This window comes from Agelaius tricolor, unplaced genomic scaffold (genome assembly GCF_023055355.1).
Source record: "Agelaius tricolor isolate 1412-34295 unplaced genomic scaffold, bAgeTri1.0.p SCAF_16, whole genome shotgun sequence".
Taxonomy (NCBI): Eukaryota; Metazoa; Chordata; class Aves; order Passeriformes; family Icteridae; genus Agelaius; species Agelaius tricolor.
This window is the reverse complement of record NW_027269276.1, coordinates 20,507,740-20,515,213: the sequence shown is the minus strand read 5'-3', so window position 1 is coordinate 20,515,213 and position 7,474 is coordinate 20,507,740. Positions and strand designations below refer to the sequence as shown.

Below are 7,474 nucleotides of genomic sequence, written 5' to 3'. Positions count from 1 at the left end.
GAGATTGAAATGCACTCCTTTCCCAAGGCATGGATACCACTTACTTCAAACCACCTGGAATGCCTGCTACAGTTCTTCAATGCCAGCATTAGACTAAACTGCATGGAGTAGTAAACACAGGGAAAACACATTCCACACGCCCTTTGATGGGCTTTGGGGCAGGGGTGGCCAAAGAAGATTTCTGAATTTAAGGCCTTGGCAAGTACAGTCTTCATCCAGGCTCGACTGCAATTGTGACTGCCTATTTATTCACCAATTTCAGTAGACACTGGCCTTCCTCCAGGTACTGATGGGGATTTTTAGGCAGTTTTCCCTTTCCAGCAATACCCCTCCTATGCCTCCAGCAGCCATCCTGGGCCTCTGCAACCGGGCCACTTGCTGCCCTTCCTGTCACAGCACTGCCAGCTGAGGACTCCTGTTTTATCAAAATGCTGGGACTTTGGCCAAAGTTTTTAGCTCCTCCTTAAACAAGCCCTCAGCTTCAGGTATCACACTCTCAATAGCACATGCTATAAAAGATAACAGTATAAAAGTAACCACCTTAGCTTGTTTGGTGCAATCTGTGAGTAGCACTTCTCAAACCCCCTCTTGTCTTCCTGCTGCTGAACACCTGCAGCAGAAGCCACAGCATCTCTGCAGTGAGTCCTGCCTGTACCTGGGAGGAATAGGAGATTTCCCCTTAGTAACATGACATTTAATTTCTGGGGTATCCTGTGCTTCACTAATAATATCCAGGCAATGCAACAGTTGCTTGTCTAATTTGTAGTGCTCTCTCCAGCATAGTTACTCTGCTTTTAGCAGCCTCCTTAACTATCAGGGGGCAGGTTCGAGTTCGGAATGAGGCTTGTGAGTGCTGTGCATGGCAGGTGCTGCCTAATTGTGTGTGTTTGTGCCACAGCTGCCAGTGCTGCTCTGTCCAGCTGAGCACGCCAGGGCTCATCTCAGCCATGATTGTGGTCAACAACAGCCCAGAACAAGGGACTGCTTGTTCCACAGTGGTGACAGCAAAACACCATGGGGTAAGGCTGACTGTTTAACAGTTTTTCATGATTTTGCATAGCATAAGTGCTGAACAAAGCACAGTGGGTGAGGGACATGATGTCATGCATTTTCCAAGAAACCTAGATATTAAAAAATTCATAATAAATGCCCTCACTGAGTAGGATGCTTTTAGGGGAACCAACTGGGCCTTTCTGATAACAGTGTATTTATTCCATAGTGCAGAACTGCCATGCTGTATCTCAGAATAAGAGAAATAACATCATGATATAATCTCATTCAGTGACTTTGGACGTGTTTGTGTCCTTCTCCCATAACTGTCTCATTTTTCAGGTGTACTATGAAGGCTGAGGCCTTGCAACAGAAATCTTGTGCAGACAAAGTAAGGATGCAGGCTTAATTACTTCTTGCAGTAATTAGTATAATGCCATGACAGCACTTGTTTGTAAATTATAAACATTCATTTAATAAGTAAGGTAAATTTTATTTTCATTCTTTGTGTTTCAATGTTGTAACTTGCAATACCTTTCAGAAATAATCCCATACAGGCAGTTCAGATTAGAATATGACTATACTTAACAACATATGGAAATGCTTTACTGATTATATAGTGAAAATATTAAATAATACACTTGATGCCATTGTTTGGGTGAAAAGTTTTAATGTGTACATTACAGTGCTGTGAGTCAGAGCACTCACCTTCTAGCTGGAGCTCACAAAACCCACAGAAGTGAGGAAGATGCCAGTGTATTTCAAAGTAGCTGCACAAAGACAGTGTTGACTCTACAGCTCATCTCTAAACAACAGATTTTCTCTGAGCTAGGGGATTGCCCAGGTGAGAAACCTGCAAATGAGGAAGCAATAAACACAATGAGGCAGCTAACAGCAGCTGACCCTTAGTGAAAGGGCAGGTGAGTTGTGGTTTCATTTGGGCAGGAAGGAGTCCACCAGGTGCTCACCTTAATTGGGGTTCTGCTTTTCCAGTCTTCTGCCAGCCACCAGTGAGGCCTTTTTACCTCTCAGGTCTGGCTTTTGTCCTTGAAGCTGTGCTCCAGACAGCATCCCTGTATTGGAAAGAGCTGTATTCAGTAAGGGCTGCCTAATTCTGTCCTTAAGGTCCACCAAAATCAACAGCATTTTTCTGAAGCAGGACCTTAGAGTCCTCACACAGGCAGGGAGTAGAGCTGGTGATGCTGCACTCACTGCATGGGTGCAGCTCAAATAAAGAGCATCCAGAGAAAAGAAATGTTTAATAATAAAAACTAAGGCAAATAAATTCAAATAGGGAGAAAACAAAGAGGGAGGGGGAGGAGAAGGCTTAGTATATAAAGGACAATAGCAGCAGCAAAGAGTCACTTTGAGATACTTAGTCCAAACACTATCCTAGGTTTGGAAACCCTCTCTGAATTTCTCAAAGCTGTCTTCAGGAGATACATCATATATGTTATGGACTATGCACCATCTTTTGTCAAGATTACTAGAAGGACTTCATGTAAGTAGTGAATGACATAATTAAAAATACAAAAAGCATTCTTAATCTGAGTGAACCGTGGGGCAAGGATACAGGGTTCCAAGGGGGCCCTTCCCAACCCTGGAGGTCATTGCTTGTAACCCAAAGAATTAGCTGTGCTGTACAAAGTGTCCATTGTATTCTGCACACACACTGTTCCTGCACATTTCTAGGGATGTAATACATTGTAGGAAGTAAATGGCACAATTACAGACAAAGCCTATGGAGGATGTCTTGGAGAGGATTTGAGCAATAAAACATCACGCTCTTAATTAGTATGTTCCATGTAGTAAATAAAGATCCTCCGATAACCAAGAGAGCAAGAGAGAGAAGGCTGTGAAAGCTTGACTGTAAATTTTGCTTAAGCAAAGACTGCACTTACCTTGTAGGAATATTTCCTTGTGTGAATGCTTTATGCAGTATTAAGAATAGGGAAGTCCTGCAGTTTTGTGTTCAGGGGGGAAACTGCTAGAAGAATCTCATCTCTCTCATTTCCTGCTAGAACAGGCTCATCTTTCTTTAATTCTCCAATTTCTTTTTAACACCCCTCTTGCCCTTCTGCCATAACTCAATTTAATTTAGATCTGATTAAGTATTTGCAGAAGTGCATCTTTCCAGCAAGAAAACCCAGGTGGAAACCCCAGGGCTGTGGGTCAGAGACAGAAGAGGAACAATTAGCACAGTGGAGTTTCAGCATTCTGTTGCATCTGTTATATAGATTATCCACAAGTAACCCATCAACTAAGACTACCTGTTTAATTCTCTGATAACAGATTTCAGGCTCTTCAGAAAAGTTCTTCAAGGGCTCTTGTCTTCCAGGAAGCCTGGGACTTCTGGTGTTCGGACCAGTGCAGTGCTGGTGGTAGTTGTTGTCTGGGGGAAAGTCCCATCTGCTACAGATCTTGCCATTAAAAAAAGCAGGAGACTCAGCTGTGTCCCCATTCAGCAGGTGCTAAGTGAGGCTGAGAGACAGATAGGAGAGAAGGTAGTGGAAAACATTTGTCTCCTAAAGACCTGGGTGTGGAACACAGGAAGTTTAGTTTTCCAAGGAGGCAAGTGAAGAAGGCTGGTTGTGTAAGTGCTGGAGTGGAAGAAGGCTTGCTCCTTTCAGAGCAGGCCTCTTGGCTAAGAGAAAAGGGAGAGCATCTGGTGCTTGGCTTACCTGCAGCGAGAGGAGAAGGTGAGTAAAGGGCTTGGAAAGGTGGAACAAATGTCTTTGATTTTTATCAGCCTTCTGCCCGTTACTTAATTTAGCTGGTAGCCATCAGTGAGGGGAAAAGGATAATTTCTCAGGGGAGCAGAAGAGGAATCATTTGTTTTGCTGGTTGCCATGACAATCCCCAGAAGTATTTTAGGAAACCAACATTAAAATGTTGAAATGAATAAAGAAGTGAGTGGTGTGGGGCAAAACTTGCTATCTTGCTGCATTTCTGTATTATGTGCATTACTAGCTAGTCTTGTGCTGGTTTTGAATATGTTTGCCAGAAATTGACAGCCTTTTGAGTCCTTGGTTCTGTAGTAAGACATATGTGAATGCAGAGCCTTTGAGTCTGTGGTCCTCCATTCATTGCCCTTTAGGAAGGCTGGGAGCACAAGGGCTACATAATTTGGCCTTTCTTTCTTTTTTGTATATAGGATAAAAATTTAAAAACCACAGTAATTATTTACCTTCCCTTTTGACATAGTATCTTGGGATTTCCACTGAGATTAAACCCTCAAGTTGTCAATTATTTTCAGAAATAGTTTATATTCTAGACTAATAGAGTGTGGGGGGAGGGGACAAAGATTTTGCATTTGGGACACCCTGGGATGAAGCAATCAATCATATGTAAACCACACCTTTTGTTCCAGAAAGTTCCCTGCTCCCCACCTTTCAATTGGATCTCTCCCTAAACACCCTCTCCCCATTTCCTTATTGGCGTACCCCAATCACATCAACCTAAGCCCACCTCTGTACCCCCTTCTTAGTGGTCAAAGGGCACCTCTGAGCCCACCTCCTCCTTCCCCCTTAAAAACCCCATTCCCGCCCAGGCTCGGGGCTCGGCACCCTTCAACAGAGCTGCACCCCGCTTTCCCTCCCCACCTGTGCCCTCAGACTACCCGACATAAAAGCCTGTTGGAACACACTGGAGTCTCCGAGCCCTCTCTGTCTGGCTGTGCTGTCTTGAACCATCTGGGACTGCGCGTGCGTTTGATCGCGGCTGGAGCGCTCCGTGGCGAAACACGCCTGGGAGAGGTCCGCCCGCACCCACCCAGTTTCGGGGTCTCCCTCAGCTAGGACCCTGAAAACCCGCAATAGAGGGTTACAGGGAATGATTCTTATTTTTACACATTCTTTGTAGGATTCATAGACGAAAGAGAAACAAAAACAAGAATTGAGATTTCTGATCAACTTTGTACCTATGGGTTGTGATGCATTTTGTTCCTTGTACTGCAAGTGAGAGCAGGCAATTCTTAGCAGGTTCTGACAAATGGCACATGCAGTGAGAAGAGAGAGGAGGATAAAACATTATGAGAGGGGCTGCCAGTCAGGACAGCAGCTTTGTGCAATGCATTTCAGGCCACTTGGTCATGAAGAGTTGTTCTCTTGTCATCTGTGACAAGGAGCTCCTGCTTCACCAGGAGCAGGTATGACGGGCAGTCGGATGAGTGCAGACAAGCCAGCAGGAGTGCACTTCAGCAAGGGAAAGAGTAAAAAAGTAAATGAAGATCTGAGAGTACCTGTAACAGAGCAGAGCCAAGAGCTAAGGAGCAGAAAATGGCACTCAAAGTGAAGGATTTGGGAGATTATTGTTTGAGTATTGCGGATCATACATCCATTTAATGGATGTATGTATGATCTGTCCTTTTTCCTCCTGTCCCCGGAGCAGGTAGCAGTAAGTAGCAAGTACCTAAGGAGGGATACAAGACAAGCTAAATAGGTTTCACATTCACAGTTTCAAGTCTGTAATTGAATCAGATGTTCAGATGCATGGGTCTGACTGTGTAACACTGAATTAATTGTATAAAGTATTTGTATCCTTCTCCCCCATCTCTTATTACCACTCTGTTCTGGTTTGAACGCAAAACCAGTGAGAGATTCTAAGTCAGAAATACAATTTATTAGGAAAAGGGAAAAAAAAAAAAAACCAAATACATGCAAAAATACAAAAGAAAAACCACTGACAGAGTCAGAATACAACCTGACACCCTGCTAGTTAGGGTGGTGGCAGCAGTCTGGATGAAATGGTCTTGTTGAAGTGGTGATCCTGTAGAAACCATCTGGTAGCTCTTGTCCTCTGAAGACCAGTGGGTAAGGGTGGCCATTCCTGTGGGAATTAAGTGGAAAGACTGCTTGTGGTGTCCCAAAACCCAGATTATATCCAGCTGGGGATGCTTAGCTCCTCCTGCCCTGGGCAGAGCATCTTGCAATGGGCTGAAATCGTTCTGAGTCATGTGGTGGTTCCTTGATTACCCGTTGAACAGAAATGGCTCCTGGAGGGAGTCATCTCTGAATCACGTGGCAAGACATGGATGGCCCCGTTAACAGGAGATAAGGAAAAAACGATGCCCCTCCCGGTTTCAGCAGCTCTTGAGGATGGGAACAGAATACATTTTTATATTGTAACCTAGGACACACTCACAGAACGCATTTAGGAAATTTTGAAATCTTTTGTGAAATCCTGTGAGTGCTCACAGGAGACCACTAAACCTTTAATTCCTTCCAGCCCCAGCAGTGAATCCTAAATTCATTGTCCACTTAAAGTACACAGGTAAGGCTTTTCCTAAATCCCAGTGACTACCAGCATGTTATGTACACTGCTAAATGTCACTGAGATCATCTTCTTACTGAACAAGGCTTTTTTTCTTTTTTTAAATACACAAACCACCAAAAAGGAAATTAATCTTCTTAGGTAGGCAATGAATATTCCCACTGTATTGAACCACTTAATTGCTCAGAACACAAGCCCGTTGCCTAGCAGACCTAGCCAGACCACATTTTCCACTACATTTTTATTTTGAAAACAGCTGAATGCACAAGTCAGTTTCATTCCCCAAGTAAATAATCTGGGCTAAGAGTAATTCAACCAATGCACTTGGAAAACTATCAGTCTGTATTCTTAACACATTCCTGTTAGTGCTATTTGAGCCCTTCTATAATTGTTTTCTTTGAATCTGAGTGAATGCATTTGATTCCGGTGAATGTTAAGTCCTCTGAAGAGCTAAGTAAGTCCACACTTATTTTTTCAATGTTTACTTGAAGTAAATTTTTATTACATAATTACTGTGAAGCAGTATAAAAAGATGCATTGGAAATCCATGTTGCCAGTGCTCTCCTATGGCAGTTATATTCAGAAAATGGAACTACTGCATGAATTGGAAAACTATCCGATAAGACAAATGGCAAATTTTCAGTCACCTGTCTGCAAACCACCTGCATAGCTAGAATTCCCCAGCACAATGTGTGAACTGTGCTAAACAGCAAACCATGTTTGTGATAAAACCACAGGCAGTTCAACAATAAGCAAATAGTTCTGTAGGCAGACAAATTTAAGAAAAACTATTTCCTAGGCTAATCAGCATGGAATAACCTATACCCCAAAGGCTGCAGCTTCCCATCACAGACAGGGACCTATCCTCTAGCCACTTCTTATCAAAGGACATCTACAACATTACTTGTTTTAATCATTTTAACTCACACAACAAGATGAAAATGTATTAAGTAGAAAACAGACATGGAATTGAGTGAGCCTGGCTTCCATAACAAAAAACCTACAATAACCAACTAACTAAGTCAAAGTAGGATCACACAAAGGAGACTCCAGAAATTTGGCTCTGGATTTTTATGTTTTTCCTTTAACAAAAATTATGTGGTGACTGCACTGGTTCCTCAGTAGTCTAATGAGGTCCAGATTTTCTTTCCTTTAATTCAAATATATTTGCTTTAATAGTTGATGCTAAGTCTGAAGTGTTTCAATCCAGGTA

The 7,474-nt window shown here is 42.9% G+C and overlaps 1 long non-coding RNA gene across 1 annotated transcript; it reads right to left on the bottom strand.

Annotated features, from left to right (window-relative positions):
- Window positions 1-545: 545 nt before the first annotated feature.
- Window positions 546-7,180, bottom strand: LOC139596628 (uncharacterized). The gene is made up of 5 exons (XR_011681378.1): window positions 5,231-7,180; window positions 3,261-3,471; window positions 1,959-2,063; window positions 1,699-1,843; window positions 546-655 (listed from the first exon to the last, which is right to left on the bottom strand). It is a non-coding gene; the product is annotated as an uncharacterized lncRNA (long non-coding RNA).
- Between the last annotated feature and the right edge of the window lie 294 nt (window positions 7,181-7,474).